General features: G+C 32.3%; 2 pseudogenes; both read right to left on the bottom strand.

Moving 5' to 3' along the window:
- Nucleotides 1-7,970, bottom strand: part of LOC140851498 (putative invertase inhibitor) — a 61,788-nt pseudogene extending 53,818 nt beyond the window's left edge.
- Nucleotides 7,971-9,106: 1,136 nt separating this feature from the next.
- LOC140851497 (uncharacterized) overlaps nt 9,107-23,272 on the bottom strand; it is a 28,099-nt pseudogene continuing 13,933 nt past the window's right edge.

Here is a 23,272-nt window from a genome sequence, read left to right as displayed (position 1 = left end):
ATTTTTTTTTCTTAGACCTCAACAATAAATTTTAATTCAACCCTCAAAAATCTTAATATATGTTCAGGTTTGGATTCCAAGATACAATCTTCAGTCTCATCATAGAGAAAATATTGAGTGTTTGGGGTTATTCAGTTTAAAACTGATACGCAATAACCAGCAAAATTTGAAATACCTGAATTTTATCAACTGAATCAGCAGAACAGTTCTTCCAGATGTGCCTTCTTTAATATTTTGGGATCAGAAACTCCGGCGATGGTGGAGTTTTGAATATTTCCGCTCAAGAGATGCACAATGTTATGAGCTCATCTCGGTCTTAAGGCTCTTAAAACCGTCGATTATGAGATGAAGGTAGTAAACCTTTGCTGCATATTCTCCATCAGTCTATGGTCCTTAGATGAATGATTCTTTGAATTGTTCTCAAGTTACAAGAATTATACTTTATTATTTAGAGGTCTTATTGTTCATGAAGGTAGTAAAGTTTGTCATGATATCTTTTAAGAAGCAGCCTTATAAATTCATTTTCTATTCAAGTCAATGATAGATGTTATTGTAAAGGTCTTATCGTTAATTCTTTAGTCTGCTATAAACTTTTTTAAATACTAAAAAAACATATTAATAACCTTTTCTTTGCTTCAATATATTTTACATAGAAGATCCTAAATCTTTTTGTCACCTAATTTTCTTATATCTTTTCCTAATTCTCAATTACTATCCCCCAAAAACTGAAACTCTGGCTTCTGTCCATATATCCTAGTTAGTCTTAAGTCTATTTTAAATCAATCATGGTTCTTTAAATTTTAGATTGGATTCTAATCTAAGTTCAGCTATTAATGCAACAAACCAAAGCCTAATTTTATGGGCCTTCACCACTGGAGCTAATTTTGTTTAAGCAGGCACTAAATGATTAGGAGTTGTGATTTACAAATTTTTAACTATGTTTTCTATCCCATCAATTCATAGAAAATGGGAATGTGACATCAGGGGAATGGATTGAGTTTATTTAGGGGATAGTACATAATTATCTAGAAACTTAGGCAGCGCATGTATAGGAAGGAAATTTGTTTGTTTATACTTGCTTTACTATTTCAAGTAATTACAAGCATCATTTTGCTTCTTCGAGCAAATTGACTCACAAAAGCAAAAAAAATATACTGATTCTCATATATAAAGATGACTTTCCGTAGCTACTCTCAACAGACTTTATTAATGTACAAAGTTATCCTCCCTTGGTTATGTCGGATAATTGGTTTATTTAGTAAATAGATATGCTTTTGTAACAAAGTTATCTCAAGTTTCCTAGCTTAATCCCTCCATAACGTGTTTTACTTAAGCGGCTAAGACCTTTTGCCAGGAACATATAAAAAATATATTGTTATCATAGAATTTCAAAAGAATTGTTAATCCCTGATTATATTTCTTTTCTAAATTAGACTTTTTCCATGAGTTAAACATGTTTTCAAAGGTCTCCTGTATGTCTTTCAAGATAAGATTTAATATTTTTATGACTGGTTATTGTAACTAGCTTTCACAGGAAATCCGTCACCTAGAAGAGCAAGAACAATTTTTTGTCATGTGGTCATGTTATTTGAATTAACCATTAAAAATAAGTGATAGCTTTTGCTATATAAGTTTCACACCTGTCAGTATACTTTCAAACAATGCCATACAATTTGCATATCGACTCACTAATATTAACTAACTAGCTTTTCATTTGGAAGAGAAGAAGAAGTTTTGGTCATGGTATCTTGTTATTTAATTAACTAATCCTAACTAGCTTTCATTTGGAAGAGCAGAAGAAGGTTGTAGTCATGTTGTCTTGTTATTTAAGTAGTTAATTAACCATTAAACATAAGCGATAGCTTCTACTCTAGAAATTAGTTTCAGATCTGATAGGACATTTTCAAAAAATGCAATGCAATTTGTATATTGATTGATTAATCTTTCTTTCATTACATGAATCAGCGAGAATGTTGATTTAGATTTACTTCCACGCCACACCTAGCTCTTCCCTTCTTGATGTGGGGTCTGCATTCAATTCAAGTCCCACACATCAAGGAATTTTGTTGAATGTTGTGGCTTATTAGCCTTCAGGCTCCCTTCATTACCCTTGTTGTTTGAGCAAAAGAGAGGATAAGTTTCCGAAGATATAGACTATTAAAACATATTTTTTGAATTACCAAATATTTCCAATTATAGGTTCAAGTAGCCAATTGGGAGCTGTATAATTAAGAAGCAGAAGATTGCTAAAGCTGCACTCTATGGGAAAGAGAAGGAAGTAGAGGGATGTCAGACCATAGCTGAAGTAGAATTTTTTGCATGCTAGCAATAAGCTAATGGAGAGTTGTATGCAAAGAAAAAGGAGACGAGGGATGCTTTCCCTCGCAGAGGCCCAACGATTTTACCTTCGCAAGCTCCTTGAATCCCTCAAAGGAAATTATGCTGCTCTAAAAGACTATCTCCTGATCAGTAATGGGACTTACGTTAATATCCAAGGATCAATGCTAAGACTGTGAAGGGGACTCTAGCCAAAGATTAGTGTTTGGACAAATGGTGGTGAGACCACTGATAGGGGCTAGAGCAGGAGGTGGCCGGAGTGTACCGCATGCTACCACCTCTATTCGAGATAGTTCAAGAGCAAATAGGAATGCTACCACCACCATAGATGGGCCAGCTCACCAACTAATCTGGCAACTAACTCAGGAACTTATGATAGAAAGAAATGCTTAGATTGAAGGTTGATAGGACTTGCTTTTTCATTTCTCAAAGAGTATAGTTGGTAGGACTACTTTCTTTGTTCTTGAGCTTATTCTTGGTTTGTTGCATGTTTGAGACAATATCAATTTCTATTTAATAGTTCATGGTAGACTTGCAAAAGTCATCTACATTACTGCATTATTATAAAAGCCAAGACTGGATATATACTCTTGTGGAAAATGCTCCTCATGTGGATTCAAAGAAACTATGGGTAGACAGGAGACTATTGCATAGACATTATCCTGCACTAGGGCTCCAAATGGTTTTCTATTGTTTTTATCAACCATTTCTCATGTCTTTAATTTAATCTCATGAATGCTCTAGATTTATATTCTTAGGAATTGATTTAACATCTAAAATGTTGTTTTCTCAGGAAGCACTTAACTATGCATTGTTTCATTTATCAAATAATATTAGTCATGCAACTTGTTTACCATTATTTACCTAAATGTATTTAGCTATGAGACTCATCTATTTCCATAGTTCTGGTCATTCTTTAGTAAATGACCATCTTTAGAGTGTATACATCAATGTGACCCCAAATATGTCATAAATCCATGATGTTAGAAATCAAAAACTATTCTTGAGTTACTCACATGGTTCATATGTCTTGAGATATAAGAAATATATGAAAAGGATATCTAAAATTGCTAAGAGTTCAAACTTTATGTCCATTATTTTTTTGAGAAAAAACTATGCATATTAAAAGTTTGCCAGAAAGGCACTTCATATTATTTCAACATTTTTGGGGTCATGTAAATGCTAAAAGCATCAACCATCTAACTGATATTATACCTAAAAAAAAGAAACAAAACTAATATATATATATGTGTAAATTTGATTCGTTTGAGACAACTATAGGTGCTTATGTATAAAGCTTCCATCTTTTCAGAAAAAAGTTTAGAAAGATGAGATCCTCCACTTGGTTCAAATATGCATATCCTTTGAGTCTGCAACCCTCTACCGCCACCCACCCCACGCCCCCCCCCAAAAAAAAAGGCACATATCATCTTAATGAAAATAAAAAAAATACTTAAGTCGTAGATGGATGGACTGAGAACCACAACTCAACTGCTTTAGATTTGAATCAAAACTGAGAACAACTAAAAAATTTTGGATCCACATTTTCAATTTCACTTTGAGCTATAATATGGATTATAGCAAAATTCAAACTGGCAAAACAAGGCACCATTGGGATTCATATTCAACTCCATGGACGTAAATTCTCACATATCAAACTTGAAGTTCGCAGTGCTAAAAGCACCACTCATAAGATGAATAATGAACCCTAAGCCTGAAAAATAATGATTTATGATCATCAGCAACATATCATGAAGAAGTTATTTAGTTTATAGTATATAAGTAGATCTATTAGTGAGTAGCACATATATTCTAGGAAAACAACCACTAATTTGCTCATTAATTAATTTGCTTTTTGTCAGAAAAAAAGAAAAAGAATATGAAATGAAGCAAGCTACTTGTGGACAAACTCCACTCTATTTAGGAACAAATGTCTCCCTCAGAGCCACAACAGAGAAGGAAAAATCAACTTATTCTAGAATTAGTTAATTTGGATAGTTGATTTAGTGAGTGGGGGTGTTCAGCTATTTTCACTATAGTATAATGGAACATTCCAATGCAAAAATACTCAATTCCTGATGCTTATAAGCATCACAAAAAATAATCTGTCCTTTTTCAAAACGTCGAAAAAGAATCATTACATGAAGTGTCGAAACTAATATTGCCTACACTTTGTGAAAGCATCGATAAGTTTAGAAACTTTGATGCTAGCAAAAGCGTTGGTATATTTATTAATGTCGATGCTTATAAACATCATCAATTCACAATAATTGCTGATGCTTATAAGCGTCGGCAATTTGTAACCATTGCCAATGCTTTAAAGCATTGGTATTTACTAAATTTGAAAAAAAATAAAAGACACACAATCTGAAAATAATCTATATAATAATACATATATCTATCCAAAATTTATAAAAAAAATTTAAACACCAACATAAATATAATAAAGACTGTGTAACATCATAATCAATATATATCCAGAGAACAAAGTACCACAGGTCCAGTATGATTAAGGATGACTTAATCATTATCTTGTTTCATAATAAAGACTATATAACATTAGATAGCCCAATCTGGGGCATGAAGACCTAAAATTGAATCCCACAAAGACTAGCAGCTTTAGTCTCAGTGTTCTTCAATAGACACTGCAATGCCTCATGAAGGACAAATGGGATAAAATATAAAGATATCTCAGTTATCATTTATTTGCTTTGCCTGCAAGTCATTCCACTTAAGCTCAAATTGATCGTTTACAGACAGCAACAACTTAACTGCAAGATAAGTGTATTTGAGAGAATAGCCCCACATAAAGTACCCTAAAAGTTGCTTAATCCAAGAGAATCTATCAAGATGAGATATAGCTAATGACAGAAGAAAAATCAGATGATAAAAATGACATGAAAAATTTTGCATAAAAAACAGCACAACTGAAAATTGCTTCTCATTCATGGCTTTGAAAACAATGTATTCATCATCCGATAGCCAATCCGAAAGAATAGTTGAGTACCTCGAGTCGGAACTTCAGTGTCTTCCAGAAAAAAGAAACACATATATAATTAACATATATATTTCAAAAAATAATGTTAAGGTATAAATTAAGATGTGGGGCTAATTATGATCTCTCTTTATTGCAGGCTTGCAATGGATCTCCTAACATATCAGAAATGCAATAGGAAGAGCAGACCAGTTGCATGACCACCTGATGGTGAATGCTTGAAGCTCATTCCATCTTATGCAATCTTTAATACAGAAAATGTATCAGAACAAAGTACATGAAAATGTGCAAACTGAATATAATGAGGTTCAAGTTGCTACCAATTTACCAGCACGGTCAAAAATAGGAAACCTGTGGTACTTGTGTGGTGTGGGTTTACACTATATGAATACAGGCCATGTTCCATCCATATGGGTTTACACTACATGAATCAAGATATATTCAAATTACAGAAATGTCTCAGAACCAGCTCTCAACCTGGCATAAACCTTTATATTTGTATCGGTTTCCAACCTAAGACAGCTTCGTGAAAGAGAAAGGCTCACCATGAAACCTTGTGGGCAAGGCAGCAGGAAGAGATATCAAAATCTAAATCCCACATTTTAGCAATTGCAAGAAGAAATTAATCATTCATGTTACTGCAACTATGGAAAACAAAGTTTTTTTTTTTTGATACAAAAGGAGAATACTGCACATAGTACATAGTCACCAAAATTTATTAAAGAAAGAGAGTACATAAAAACAAGAGTGAAAGGGAATCCCTACCCACCCAACAACACCAAAAATCAAATTTCAAATTCTGACCAGCAACATTCAAAAAATTTTGAAATTTAAATTTCAAAAAGAGAAACTCTAATAAGTTGCCGTGGAATGGATCAACATCGATCTCCGAAGAAAAACATCGGCGACCACCACATCTTGAGAGAAAAGGAGCATTAAAGGAAAAACATCGTCAACCATCACAACAAAGAGAAGAGCGTCGTTGACCAAACCTTGCCAGCGACTGATGAAGCCTGGCAATAATCCATACAAAGGACAAGAGAAGGGAAAGAAAAACGACTTGGCCTGACCCAACCATCCGCCGTCCACAGCCAAAAGAGACTGGTGAAGAGGAGTGAGAAAGAGAGAGAGGGGGGCTCGGCCAACCATCATTTGTCATCTGTTGGAGGGAGAAAACCACCAAAGGGAAGAGAAAGGGAAAACTAAGGTTAACAACAAGCTATGCTGCTATCTATCTTCCATGCACCAAAAACCCATTTTTGTCAGGTCTTTCGTGCTCTAGTTGTCTTGTTATAAAATTAGGCTAATCAAAAATCAAAGAAGCCAAAGTTCTTAATTATGAACATACAATGTGCACTCAAAAATCTAAAGCAATAAACTTTGTAAAAATATATCTCATACACCCAAAGCAATAAAAATCTGATTTAACAATGGTGTACTCACACAAAGTAAATATCTAAATATATGAATCGAAAATAATGTGGATTTTCGGCAGTGCTAACATAAAGACATGCTGCCAATTTCATTTGTCAATTTCATAGCCAGATTTTTTTTACTAAAATTAGATGCATTTTAATAAATCAAAAAAAAAATCTTCAGCACCTCACCCTAAAAAAATGATGAAGCGCCCACATTCTGCACAAAAAGATAGGCAGATAAATAAATAAAAAGACAAGGGCTGCAGATGTCTCAAACCTGTGAAAAGAAAGAATCCACACCTTCCCTTGAGCATGGACGAAAACCTAAAATTCAATAAATTTTTTGTGGATAAGAAGTAAATGCAATGTATTGACAGAAGATAGGAAAAGGCTTATAGCTGGTACTCTGCATTGCACTCCACCACGAAGTGACCCAAGAATCTCCCCCTCCTTCAACACCCCATTGATTAAGGACTTAAAAAATACATCTTCAACAACACTCCATTAGCACCATCCATATCTTGCAGCAGTTGCTGCAAGGAATTCCAAACAGCTGGTAAGCTCAGTGGAACTATGATACCCCTTGCAGCATTATGAACCATAGCAGTGATACGTGAAACATGTGGAGTATACGGCTGTCCACCTTCTAGTCTTCCTTTTAACTAGGCAGACGATAAAGAACTAGTTGGCAACATATAATAGAATTTGGGAAGGATGGAGGATATTCGACGCAACATATAACAGAAGGGAGATGTATCACATATACAATTGCGATAAACAGTTGCACCCACACCGCACAAATCTTATGGAGACACAATAATGAGGAACAGCCTAAAGATATACAATATGTTAAGGCACTTCTTCAGTCTTTTAGCTCCATCAAGATCTGCACAAGTATCAAAAATCACTTATGAATAGATTTGCATCAATAGACAAACAACAATAAATTTCCAACAGAGAGGAAAAGAGATTGTCTATTTCAAATGTGAAGTATACAAATATAAAAATGTAGATTAACATATGCAAAAATGGACGTGTTGTTTTTGTTCCATACACATTGCTGGCATCGAAAACCATTTTTTCTGCATAAGTACTTAGTGAAACATTTGACATAAAGCATTAAAATGAAATTTTGAATAAAGAAGACATTTCATTAGTTAACATAGTTTAGATAGGTCATTGTTGGACTAACCTGACTCAAGAAGCAAGAACCATTGCATTTCTTGTCCTTACATCTATAACCTTCCAGGATAGCATTTTCTCGAAGTTCCTCATATGAATTCTTGACAGTTTGACAGCAAAATCAGATCTTGAAAATTCAAAATAAGTAGAAAGTGAATTTCAAAAACAAAGGGAAAAGGCCACTAAAATAAATAGATTAACCAAAAACTTTGGCGCAGCAAGAACTTCTGCAGGTGAAAAAATATTGCTTGAGATCTTTTTGTCGTGTTTGAATGGTTTTTTTGGTAAATAAATGGGAGTTGGAGGGGTGCAACCCACGCAACTACCTCCCATGGTCGTGTTTGAGTGGTTACTGCATTCTCTATATAACTTATCAAGACCTTACAAGGAGAAAGATAATAGTAACTTCAAAACCAAGTCCATGCAAACAAACACAAAAATAAACAAGATAAAGAATCAACATGTCGTAAAGAATATGGGTATGCAAACAAATATACATGCATACACATTTATACAAGAATTCAAACACCAACATAAACATAATAAAAACTATATAACATCACAATCAATACATAAATCTGTCCAATTATAACAAAATTCAAACACCAATATAAAGTCATAATAACATTCCATATCACACAATAAAGTCATGATTACACTGTCCATCATGTTCATAAATTACAATCCACAACTAAAGAGAAGACATCAAAAAAAATCTATAAAACTTAAAAGAAATATAGAGGCATCAGGTATTAGTCATTCGTAGAATCATGACCGTCAGTAATTCCATGACTACTAGAACTATCAGGAAACTACAACAAATATATAAAAACTTCAGTGTTGAGAATACGAAAATCATAATGCAAATTAAATAATTAAGTATATGAATAAAAATAAACATATGTATCCTAGAAGAGTCCACAAATATCTATAACATGGATGTCAAATGATCAATCTAAGTCTTCATGATGGATATTATGTGTCATAGTTCTGCCTTATCGCTTCCACCTCGCCTCCACTTGTGCCTGCACCTACACTTGCACCTATGCCTGCACCCACACCCACCCTCTATCTAGCCCTCCAACTGCTCCTCAATCCGTGCCTCCACCCATGCCTCCACCTGCTACTCAATCCATGCCTCCATCCAAGCCTCGAGCATAGAAATATCTGTATGCTAGAGCTTCTCTCTAGCATCCTAAGTGTATCGACGTATGTCAGATAACTGAATGGGGGTAACTCCAACTCCATAACCCTTCACTCGACCATAGCGTTCGATCCCAAGCTCTGTCATCACTTGAGCCTCAACACGACTGGCCTCCATAGATGTCGAGGACTCACTAATATGCTCTACAACAAGAGATGAAACTCTCTCCTATATTTAAGAAAAAAATATATTAATTTTATAATTAAAAATAAAATATAAATCATAGCATTGCATGATTATAAATACATACAAATATATCTCTCGACTCGTAAGTAACAAAACGATCATCTCGATGAACATGAGTCGTTATGTAAAACTCCACCTAACCAGGCTCCCTCCCATGGTCATCCATTTACAAAAAACATAAATTTTATAAAATATATAATCCATAAATTTGAATTGACAAGCTATAAGAGTTTCAATAAAACTTATACATATCATGATATATGATACATGATACGTAGTTTTAATATGAAGCATGAGGATCATATATACATCAAATTAGTCTAAAAAGGTTTGTAATATGCCAAATATTTTGAAAAAAAGCATACATATTCTTGTCTGCGTCGTGCATAGATCTTAAATCCTGATGTATGAGGAATAGATTGAGCTGCTTGTGCAACTCTATCAATATCAAAATATGCCTACAAAATAAAATAAACAGTGCAATATATCTTATATATATCTAAATTATGTACACTAGTAATTAATATAACATAAGATATATGATGAATGCATACAATTACTTGTCCCTTCTCAGAGAACCAATAATGGACAAGCTTCCTCCATTGATGAGGATCTACATTAAGAGGATAGATACGAGCAACATCATCCTCTGCCAAACCCTCTCTCTTGTAGTTCTCTTTAGCATTACCTTAAATTCTTTCCATTTTTGATTAAGGGACTTCAGCACCCATTCATTGCTATTTGGAAGGAGTATAAATTTACTCTACAACAAAGCAATGAAGGATATTCAAATATTAAACAACATAATTAATTAAGTATAAACAAATTAACATATTATTAAGTTATCTTTTTATCTTTACTAATCATACAATTTGAAGCTTATATGCATAAAGCATATTATTCCATCTAGGATAATTCAAAGGACAAAGTTGACCCTTTCGTGCAATAGTACCAAAGAAGCTCATTAATAATCTAGTCACCTTGTTGATGAGCTACCCCATCTGATTGCATCAAATGATGAACCTCTCACCCTCAACTAAATGCCAAATATCTCTAGCCCATGTGGATCCATGTCTAATCTATGCTCTCATGAATGCATCTACAATAAAAACAAAATGAAAATAATATTAAGAATCAATCAACAAAAATTAGTACTTAAATCTTAATAGTCATGAATATATTATACTTCTATTAAAATATCCAGGATATGTATCTCATCCATAATAAGATCCTCCACAGTAGGAGGATCCTGCTATGACTCGGGCTGTTGCATGGATAAAGAACGACCGACATCAGAATGCTATGCAAATGATGAAGGACTGCCTCAAACTACTGTAGTTGCCTCGACTATTTGGACTAATCAAAAGACAATCCACCCTGGAAGTATGTAACTCTATATCATCGAATCGTCTGTGTCAAGACATGATGTCACCAACATTCACAAATAGAAACAAAAATCAATTAACATAAATTATGAAATGATATATAATACTGATTAAATTGCTAATAAGCAAGATCTACGAAATGAACATGATAATATAATAAATGTATATATCTTAAATCTCTTATTAATTAAAAATCAGTCAATATTTTCTCTTTCAATATCCATCCTAATTAACCAAGCTTGTTATATTTAAATCATCAGTCGATGTAAAATCATAAGGCATAGACTGCATATAAGTCTCATCATCCTCTACTTCTAATCTTTTTCCCATATCATATAAGTCTTAGGTGTCCTTACCACAATAGCTCATTCCTTATCTTTTGAGTCTTATATAAAAAAAACTTGATGAGCTTGAGATGAAAAAATAAATGGATTATTCTTTAATAGCACATCAGTATGTATCAGTCTTGAAAAATTTATAAGTGTAAATCTATTCATATCTTGTTTTAAGCCCCTTGGTGAGTTTATATCCATCTAGTTACATCAAAATAATATAACTTTAAATTTTTCATAATAATCTAACTTAAAAATATTCTAAGTATACTATAATAAGTCTTCCAACTTACTTCCACCATGATGCCACTATTCTGAATTTTTCTAAATTTTTCATATTTTTTTGTATGAAATTTAAATCTATTAATGATGAAACCATTATATCTATTCACAATATTGTTAGGACCTTGAGCAATGGTAATTAATTCCTCTGAATAGTTACTCTCCATCATCATTGGTATCTAAAAATCATGATAAAATTATTAATGTATTATTTGATGCTTATAAATATGCTCCAAAATTAATCCTTTCCCTCATATAGATGACTAATCTGTTTAAAAAGTCATTCAGAAAATAACTTGATCAATCATCATTGCTCAATCCTTTGGTTAGGTCGAATGCTGTGGTTTGCTCATCTTTGAGCAACCAAAAAATTGCTACAAAAAAAATTAATTCATTAATTAGGAATATTATATGATGACAATGAAATAAATCAATATATACTAAGGTATTATGTCATTATGAAGTAGCACATAATGATGGACTTGTGCTAGGGATTTTTTATCAAGAACCACACTTTCAACCTTCTCCAAAACACTTTCAGCAATGGAGAAATATTTTTTTCATGCCTCCCTTTTCACTGTGAAACACTTCCACGCCTAGAAAATAGGGTGTGAGGGCTTAAGAGGCGTGGGGACATGTGGCTAAGTTCCTTATTTGATTAGGTCAAGGTCTAGGTCAAATCCAAATCAAGATTGGATTCCTATTTAGATTGGGTTAGGTCCAATCCCATTAGATTAATGAAATCCAATCCAAATCAAATTAAAATCAGATCTAATCAAATTAAATCTGATTTAAATTAACTAAGACCTAATCCAAATCAAACATGGTAATGATTAGGTCAACCCCTAATCTAATAGTTTGGGTTAAGTGTTCATTAGATCCAATCCCATTAGATTTAATGAAACCTAATTTGAGTCAAACTCAAATCAAAATAATCAAATAAATATGATTTAATTTAATTAGGATCCAATCCTAACAGTTGATCAAATTAAATAATATACAATAATTATATTTTATTCTCCTATAACTTACTAACTCTTAGTAGTTCTCAATATAATTTTTACATTTAATCCAATCATCAATCAAATTATAATTAAGACCACTTGTGATTTATGACTCGAAATTATGATTCAATGTCCGATCAGTCAAGACCTTTTTTATGTATGACCCCATAGATTTTTATTCTGTCTGATAGTAAAAAATCTTTTGATCTCTATTATAAATTCATTGAATATTTTTTAATAGATAAATAATTTTAACTTTCCAATAGAGAATTAATAAATCCATAAAATAATTCTCATTGATTCTTCAATCCACCAGTGAACCTAGCAATATATAGTGCAATCTAGTAAATAAAGGATGAACCTCTAGGTATAGTTTTCATTGATTCAATTTTTTATCGTGAGTTCTGACAAGATGGAGGCTATGAAAAACTTATCAAACTCCATCGTCTGTCATATATAAGATTGGTTGAAAAATATATCCTAAAAGCTAATCATCTAGTTTGTAAATGATTAGCTCTATTGTATGTATATGAATTATAAATTGATAAAAATTATCTGACAATTTATCATAAGGAATACATCTTCCAAAATAGAACTCAAGTGTTATGATGAAGTCTTTAGAGCTACTTACAAAATGATAAAGAAAGACTTATCATATAGTTTTTAAATTCTACTCGTGATCAAACAATATAATTATTACAAAATGATAGTTGTATCAAGTATAGGCCATTGTGTGTCATATTAGTTGATTGTCCTCTTAACTAAGATAATGTGGAGAAAACGAGTATGGCATACGGTGAAATGTAAGAGCACATTTCACTGAGTATGACCAACTTCGAAATACTCTACTGTCAAGGTTGCTCTGATGGGATATGGATATAAATATCTCTCTGAACCTGAGGCTACCTTGGTAACTTGTAAATAACTCACTGTATTTTCATGTCAGACCTATTCCAATTTTTAATTTGATGATGAAAGATTTTTGGATATATCAAGTAGTTGGAAGTCTGATATGAGTCCAAAATAGGAATTGATCGCTCTAAGTAAAATAGAGATGATGTATCACTGTGTTTCAATTTAGCAAAACTCTGATCAGAGTAGTTCTAGTGAAAAGTCATAGACTTTTTTGAGATTGAGACATAATGTAGACCACTCATCTAGGGTTGATAGTTAACCCTAAGTTATCCTTGAGCATCGAGAGTTAAAGGGATGAATTATATGGTAATTATATCCATATAGGTCTTGAGTGTTGCTAAGCTACATCAGCCTATCCAAACATTGGGTCTTATTGCTAGATGGTTATACCGATTAGTATAAAAATTATTCTTATGCTACCTATTTAGGTTGAACCTATGGGTCAATATACATGAGTACCCATCTGATCAAATGCTAATCAATGATTATGAATCATTGAAGGATTTAATTATCAATGTGATTAATAATTAATCCTGTGCAAAAGGTTGTAATAAATTATTTACTAATGGTAATAAATTAAAAAAATAATTAATTAATAATTTGATTGTTAATTGGCTCAATTTGATTGAGCAATGAGGATTGGATCAAATCTAATTGAATTGGATTCAATTAGATTTAGTTTCAATTGATTGGATCAAGCCCTAATGGATAATAGGATTTGCTTTAATTGATCTTAGGGATGCAAATCAGATTTATTTGAAAAAAATTCAATTTAATTTGAAGTTTGATTGGATCAAATTCCTATTAATAAGGCTTGATTGGATCAAGCCATATTGATCCAAAAGCTTTCCTGATATCCAATAAGATGAGAAGAAATAAATTCTTGGATTGATGGGGTTTAATCTAACTAATTTCTCATTGGGATAGAGCCTAATTTGATTTTTTAATTAGACTAAGACCTAATTAGTTAGTTTGTTATAACTAAATCCTAAGTTGTTAGGATTGAGTCCAAGAATTAGTTAGAGTTTGATCAAGAATCAAGAGTCCTATTTGGACTAGGACTCAACCAAACTTGTCTAACTAACTTCCCAACTCCATGTGCCTATTTATTCTCCATGCCCCACTCCTTTCACCATGAGATATCAACACCCAAAGAAGAGACATGCCCCCCTCTCTTTCATGAAGAAAAATGTGCCCCCTTTTTCCCTTGTCGCTTACATTTTAGGATGGGGCATCCAAGGTTGTACGCCCATACTCTTTCACATCAAGCCTCTCTCCAACCCCTTTTGAAGAATTTTTTGTGAGAGTTTACTACTAATTCTAAGGAATCAAAGAGAGGCCCTCTTTCTAGTTTCACAGTAGAAAATAGGGAAGAAAGTTTCATCCCTATGAGAAAAAAAGGAAGAAGAAAAGTCTTCTTCTAGTGCATAGCCTTAGAGAAGAAGTTCTTCTCTTGGATTTTTTTTAAATTTTTTTAATATATAAATTAGATTAAATCTAATTTTTAATATAAAAATTTAAAGAAAAATACTAAAAAATCTAGTTAGGTGTTTGGGATTTCCTAGGACTCTAGATCAAGGAGAAAAAGGGAGAGAAAAGAGAAGAAAGGTTCTTCTTTTAGGTCTTTCTTTTTGATTTTTTTAGGGCATAAGAATTCATGTTATTTTTTGTATAAGAAATTAGATTAGATCTAATTTTTATCATATAAATTAGAGAAAAAAATTTTGCTTAAAGATGTGAAAGAAAAAAAGAAAGGTTCTCTCTTACACATGGAAGAATTGAGAAGAAAGGGTTCTTCTCTTGATCTCTATTGTAGAGATCAAATACATAGATCCAGGAAGCAAAAAAAAAGATCTCCTTATTCTTCATCTTCTTCATATTCCTCTTAGATCAGTCAACAAAAGGTGTCTTTATGAGATAGCACTCTCGGGAGACCGATCAGTATAAGGGCTTCATATGGATACCTGTAGAGGTCGGATGCATGTACAGCTGCTGAGCATCATAAAGGATCAACTACCATAGATTTTAGATACGATGATCTGCTATCCATATTCAGGTATCGAGTTTGAACTCAATTCATATTTAGATATGATCTAAATATAATATGGATAAGATCTATATTTGCTGAATTTTAGATTTCAGATTTACATATATGTATATTAATTCATATCATAGATCATATATAGTAGTTTTAGATTTGATCTATGCATATATTTTAGATTGAATTATTTAATCTATATATATTTTACTCTAAATTTAAAAAATACATGCATGAAACCACCATGCTTCCTTTAACCGGTATCATAGTGAAAGTTCATTATGACATGAACATATATGCATGTAGAGTTGAAATTTAGATTTAGTAATGCATAGGATGTATTATGATCTAATCTTAGATATGATCTAATATGAAAATCAGATATGATATAATTTAGATTAGATCTAAATTTTTATATATATGACATATGAGTAGATTAGATGTTCCAATTAGTAAATACTTGGATTAGATTGATCACCAGGCCATTTGATCATAGGAGCAAAAAGGATTTACAGGCCCTCTCTTCCTATTTGATAGGATGCTCTTATGGCATGCAGAGGTGCCATGTGATTTAATCCTATGAAGAAGAAAATGAAAGGAAGAACTTATCTTTCTACAAAATCCTAGGTATTGAAATCTTAGGATTTGTTGTATGTGACACAAAGCTTAAGTTGTATGAAAAGTAAAACATCTAATCTATATGATTAAAATTATTTTAATCATAAAAAATAAAATTAAAATCATAAAATATTTAGATATGATCTAAAGGTTCATTTATGATTGATTTTATTCTAGTTTATGTGAGAATTTTTAGATCTGAAACTATATGATATGCGTTGGCACGCCTATTGATCCGACTCAATTTTGAACTAAGTCGATCCAATCTTCTGGTTTAGTCGGTTCAGTACTAACTGACCCAATCCAGTTGTCTCAAGCCGAACAGTAATAGTTATTATTCATGATCAGTTAGTCGATCAAGTATCAAACTTAGTCGACCTACTGAAGTAAGCTGACTCAATTTAGGGGTGCGCCGACTATTTTCAGAATAAAAATTTTGTATAAGAATAATCTAAATTATTTTATAAAATTGAAATGATTTTAATTAATAATATTAACTTATGTTAATGCTATACTTAATAAAGAATTAAGAAATATATTTTAGATCTAGAATTATGATTAAAGATCTAATGATATTGCATAAAACATGGGGCATGGGTTAGCTCAAATCAGGTCCTTTTAATCAGATTAGTCCTAAGGTTAAAAATCAAAGACTTAATGGACTAAAAAGATAGTTGATCTGATCTAATCAATAGTTGATTTAGATTAGATCAAGGATACTCTAGATCAAACACAATAGTTATAGAAGGTCAAGTCCATATCTTTGATTAAACCATATGAACCTTGATTGTAGTTCAAAGCTCGAGCCTAAGTCATTAGACTGATTAGATCATTAGGTGACTTGAGTTCACCCATATCATTAAGGTTAATTAGTATGATTGATTTAGGTGCCCTGAAATGACTTGTTTCTAATCCTTCTTATGACTTAGTGAAGTCAGTGGAAGGATTTACGATGTACTGATGAGACCAGCTAGTTATTTATCCTTTTATGACTTGATGAAGTCAGTGCGAGGATTTATAACTTACAGGTCGATTGATATCTTCTAAAAAATTTAATTAAATCTTTTAAAATTATTAGATCTTTAAAAATAAAATAGTTATGGAGATAACTAGATCATAGCCTCCCATTAAGTTGGGTGATAATGGATCTAATAGTTGGATGATCATTAGATGCCCAAAGGTCTGGTGCTCATCTGCTATTAGAATTATCGTTCATAATACGATGACTCAGTCGAGTCTCTCTTATGAGTGATCAGGATGACCGACTAAAGTCGGGCCTGATCATTAGATTCTGAGTATGATCATGTTAATGGTTGGACCTAATCAGACCTTTCAGTGGAGGTCAAAACCTACTGTTAGGATTCTGAGGCAAAATTAACTAGTAGAAATTATTTGGTAAAATAATTGGTTAAGAACCTACTGTTAAAAATTGTATCCTAAAGCTAATCGTTTGGCGATTGTGCTAATTATAAATGTATATGAATTGATCAATAATAAAAGTTATTTAGCCCTTTTATCACAAGATAACATCTTCTAACAAGCTTTTATGTTGTGATGAAGTCCGTAGGATTACTTTGATCGATAAAGGAGGATTTATTAGCGTAATCTTTAAATTCGTTTGCAACCAAACGATATGCTATTACTAGGACAATAGCGATATCAAGTATAGATAGTTGTATGCCATATCATTGGTTATCCTCATAACCAAATAGTGTAAAGATATGGTATGGCATGCAGGTGAGATATAGAATACATCATTATTAAACGTGATCTACTGTAGAGCACTCTGCTGTCAAGAGTAGCTCGCAAAGGATATGGATATAAGTATCCCTCCAATCTGAGATCACCACAGTAATCTGCAAATAACTCACTGTACTTTGATGTCAGACTATTTGAATTTATAATTCAATGTGGAAGATTTCTATGTGCAGTCAAGTACTTATCAAGTCGGTGTGTGAGTCAAGATGGAATTGATTCCTCTGAATTAGTAGAGTTAATATATCAATATATTTCAATTTAGCAAAATCTGAACTCGAATAATCAAATGATGGATTTGAAAGATTGAAATACAATGTGGATGACTTATCTAGGGTTGACAGTTAAATCCTAGATCATCCTGAATATTAAGGTCAAATGTATAAATTATACAGTAACCATATGCCAATAGGTTCTTGAATGTTGCTTCACCATCATTTGACTTATCCGGATGTTGGGTCTCATTGCTAGATGGTTACATCGATTGGTTCAGAAATTTATTTTTGTATTACCAACTTAGGTTCGAACCTATGGATCACACTCAAAAGAAGTTTTGACTGATCATGTGGCTGATCAATGATTGATAATTGTTCAAGGGCTTAATCATCAATTCGATTGATGATTAACCTTATGCAAAAGTTATAATAAATTTATTCATCAAGTATTAGTAAATTAATAGAGGATTAATTAATAATTAGATTATTGATTAGCTTAATTTGATTGAGTAAAAAAGATTAAATAAAATCTAATTAAATTAGATTCAATTAGGTTTGATCCGATTAGGTTATGAGATGATCTAATTGCTAAGGGAGAATTATCTCTGATTTGATCAGGACTTTGGTTCAATCAATTTCTAATTTGATTAAAATTTGATTAAAAATTTATAAACTTAATTAAATTAGATTTCATCTATTTATTTGGGCTAAACCAGATGTGATTTGATTTGGATTCAAATAAGAAAATTAAGAGTCCATATTGCATTGGACTCTTCTCCCTTGCGCACCAAATTATGGATGCCATATTTCCTCACACACAAAAAGTTTTTGTATAAGATTTTTTCACACCAAAGAGTCTTCACCCTCTCTTTCTCCCATCCAAAGATGGATATTATTTGATTTATATGGAAGGTTCAAATCTAATTTGAATTGGTAACCATATGGATAATGTTTGACATTATCTTTAAGACCTTGCACCCACTTATTTTGTTCTTATATTTTGTGCAACCAAAAAGAGCAATTTTTTAGTATAAGAAATCAGTTGGAGAACTGATTTACTATGAAAAATTATGGGATGGGGCATCCCATATTTTTTTGGGTGTGAATTGGTGAGCGGAGGCGACAAAAGGCAAGAGTCCAACATCTCTAGGACTCTTCACCTAACTCATTACATGCCTAAATAAAAGGGGTTTTAATTTGGTTTTATACATGTAAGATAGAAGAGAAAGGCTCTTCAGGTTGGGGGTCCTTGGCATGAGTTCTTGGCATAAAAAAGAAGAGGAGAGTCCTTCCTCTTTGGGTGTGTGCAAAACCTAGGTTTCTAAGATTTTATTCCTAAGGGCTTGGGAAGAAAGAAAAAAATAAGAAAAAGATTATTTTCTTCTCCATCTTTCTTCCACCTCTTCATCTCCTCTAAAAGTCTACTTCAATCTCTGAAAAATTTCAGAAATTTGAAGAAAAGATCCAGATCAGTCAAGAATAAGATTTTCGCACGAACTAGCATTCTCGAGAAGATCGATCAGATCGGGGCTTTGAGTGGACTTCTCATAGAGGCGGATGCATGTGTGGCATGAGCAACTAGCAAGGGTCATCTTCACTATATCTCTTAGTAGTGGCAATCATCGATCCGCACTCAGGTATCGAGTTTTGAACTCAAATAGGTGTAGATTTGATCTACTACTCACATCCCTGCATATAGATTTTATCATGTGATTATTTTAGATTTTATATGCAATATATCATATCATAGATCTTAGAGTAGGTTGATTTGATGATTAGATCATATGCATGTTAGATTAATTATGATTAATCTAGTTGTCTTTCGCTGTATTTTATTTCAAAAAAGTTTTAAACTATATGCATGAAATCGCCTATTTTTTCAACAATGGTATCATATCACTAGGTTCGTTATGACATGTTATATGTGTATATTAAATTTGAATTTAAATTTTATTTAGATCTGATATGTAATATCTTAGATCTAAATTTGATTAATGGTTGATTGCACAAACTGATATAAAGTTATTCTGTTGTAGGGTTTACCCCTTACAACGAATAGGTTGTCCTAGTTTGTGCTAATCTTTGATAAAATCTAATTTCATGTGTTGCATGTGATGTTTATGATCTAACTTAGATGTGATGTATAGTTGTGATCAGATCTGATATAATTTAGATTAGATCTAAATTCATGCATATATGATATGTAATTAAATTAAATGATCTGATTAGCAAGTACTTGGATTGGATTGATCGCCAGGCCGTCCGATCATAGGAGCAAGAAGGGTATAAATTTATACTTAAAATATTGATTTAATTAATAAAAAAGGTAAGTTTTATCTTCATTCAAGCGTAGTGTATCTTTGAATCATTCAAGAAATTAATGCTTAAGATACATATTCTCAAGGTATTGAGAATTAGAGGCATGCATAATTAATTCCTAAATTGCTCCTGATCATAATACAATCATGAGGATAGTGATCGATCTAGGTAGATTGACGCACAGATCATTTTTTTGGAGATAGATGAGTCTCTAATCTATAGTATAGAGATACTAAGTGATAAGTACAGATAGTTGTTAGAGAACAACTAGTACTGAGCATGACTATATAAGAGATCACATGAATTTTTATTCAATCATCAGTGATCATCTCGATGCTATAGTTGTGTGAATGATCTTTTGATCTGTGGTGGCACGATTGCTCACAGTGAGGCTACTGGAGTTTGACTATACATAAACATCACCTCTTAGTCACTTAAGTCTTTATAATGTATGTTGGCGATAGTTGGTCCACTGTAGAAGCAGGGTGCGCATCTAGATAGTTGGTCTACTATAGAAGCAGAGTGAGCATCTAGATAGAATCTATCGATCTTGAAGAGATGAGTAGTCCTATGAGATTTGAGAGGCTGAGTCGTTAAGTCTGTGGCCACAATAGTGTGATTAACGAAAAAGAGTTTCCATACGAATCATTTTGGACTTGAGCTGATTAAATCTCTCATATGACTAATGTCGAGGTTTGACGATTTATCTATAACCTACCATCTAGTCGGGACTCACGATGGGAGGACTAAATCATATGAAAACTACACCTAGAGATTATTTATTTAGTTTTGTTAGGTTACCACTACATATTACTAGGCATCATTGGTGGATTGTAAAAGCTCATTAGGATTGTTCTAGATCGATGATCCCCATTGAGTTAGAGTAGAATTATTTCGATCCATTGAAAAGAGTTTCAATGATACTATGATAGAGATCATGGTATATCTCACTATCAGACAGAATTGAACTTATGGGTCACATAAACAAGAGAACTAATTTAGATTGGCCAATTAGACTTGTGAAGTCCTAATTGGATTAGGATTTAGTGAAATCCTATTGAGTTTAGGAAAGCCTTGCTAGCACATGACTAAATCCAATTCCTCTTTGAACTTGGATTCCTTATTTGATAAGGATTAGATCAAATTAGTTACATGCATTGAACGTAATCCAACTTGGATTTGGAATTAGGTTCATGCAGCTCAATTATTGGGTGCCAACATGCTTTGGATCAAGCCTTTTGTTGTGACATTTAATTTGATTAAATTGGTGCACTAAATATGGATGAATTAAAGGGATCATGGCTCCATCAAATTAGATTTGGGCATGGGCCATTGGATGGCTTGGATGGGGCCCACACCCCATTCCTTATGGCATAAGGACTTCATGTCCTCTTTTTTATTTGATAAGGACTAATGATAACGTTTAAGGCTTTAAAAGAAGGAGTCCTAATGAGATTAGGAATCCTCTTTAAATAAAGATTTGGAGTTTGATTAAGACTCCAATTAAAAGTCTATATAAGGGGACCACCCTTTGATCTTTAGAAGCAACCAAGCCTCCAAGCAATCTGCCCAAGAGAGAGTCCCAATGCCTCCCCTCTCTCCCTCTCTTTCTCTAATGCCCAAAGGCTTGGGCATCCAAGCTTCCACACACCCAAAGGTGTTTGGGCAACCCCTCTTTCTTCATCTCTTTAGTTGGTGGCTGATCTACATCAAGGAAGATCCAAGGAAGAAGAAAAGGCTGATCAAAGGGTTGATCTAAATGATCCAAAGACTGATCAAGAGTTGATCAATTGTATGTGAAGAAAAGAAGAGGAGCAATCCAAGTTGTTCTTGCATGGATATCCGTAGAGACTGAGCACCTATGTGGCTAAGAGAGAACCTGTTCATCTTTCAGATTCAAGGAAAGAAAAAGCGAAACATGTATGTGATTTAATCACATATTTTATTTTCAGATTAAAAATCAGCATGTATTATTTTCAGAATATGAACTAAATCCTTACATGCTTTAATCATATGCATGCATGTTCTGGATTAAAAAAGATTTTAATCTATATTTTCACTATATTATTTCTAAAATATTTTTGAAATCTGTATACACAAGCATCCTACTGATTTTCAATAGTGGTATCAGAGCCATGGATTCATATGTATAAAAATAACATGCAAGTTTTAAAAAGAATTTTCAAAATCTGATTTTTATTGGTGCATGAGATGTATGGATGTTTGAATTAGATCTAAAATTTATTTAAGATCTCATTTATAAATTGTATATGAGATATATGATTGCATGTTTGGATCTAAAATTTATTTTAGACATGATTTTTAGTTTATGTATGATGGATCTAAAATTTTGTATAGATCTAAATTTTATTTCATGTATGGATATATGATGGCATATCAAGATCTAAAATTTAAATTAGATCTAAATTTAATTCATGTATGAGATATATAATGACACATCAAAATCTAAAATTTAGACTAGACCTGAATTTGAATTCATATATGTGATATATGATTGTATGTTAAGTTCTAAAAATTAGTTTTGAATCAAAAACTTAATTTTCTTGCAAAGAATTTAGATCTAAAATTTAATTTTAAGATCTAAAATTCATATTTGTGCATGAAGGATTGGTCATGGTTAGATCAAATTAGGTCATGATAAGTGATATATTTTTATATTTATTTTAGGTATTTTTGATATTTATGTTGCTAACATCTTCTTAAAAATCTAATTTCATGAATAAATTAGATTTTCTTATAAAAATAAATAATTTTAAAAAATAAAATTAAAGCATATTTATGGAAATAGATGTTGATTTAATTGAGAATTTAAGCACCAAAATATTAAAAAATTAATAAAAATTTAATGCATATTTTTTTATTTTTTAGATAAAAATTGAGGCAAAAATCAAGTAAAAATATTCTAAAAAATAAAATTTATAGCCTTCGATGCACGATGGATCGACCGCTCGATCTATGGATTCAATGGCGCGATCCACGGAATAGTTTCACGGTATTTTGGCATGGCTCATGAGCGAGGCAAAAGAAATTTTGTGATCCAATGGTCCAAATTCATCCTGAACCAGA

This window comes from Elaeis guineensis, chromosome 9 (assembly GCF_000442705.2).
Source record: "Elaeis guineensis isolate ETL-2024a chromosome 9, EG11, whole genome shotgun sequence".
Taxonomy (NCBI): Eukaryota; Viridiplantae; Streptophyta; class Magnoliopsida; order Arecales; family Arecaceae; genus Elaeis; species Elaeis guineensis.
This window is presented reverse-complemented; position numbering and strand designations above follow the sequence as displayed.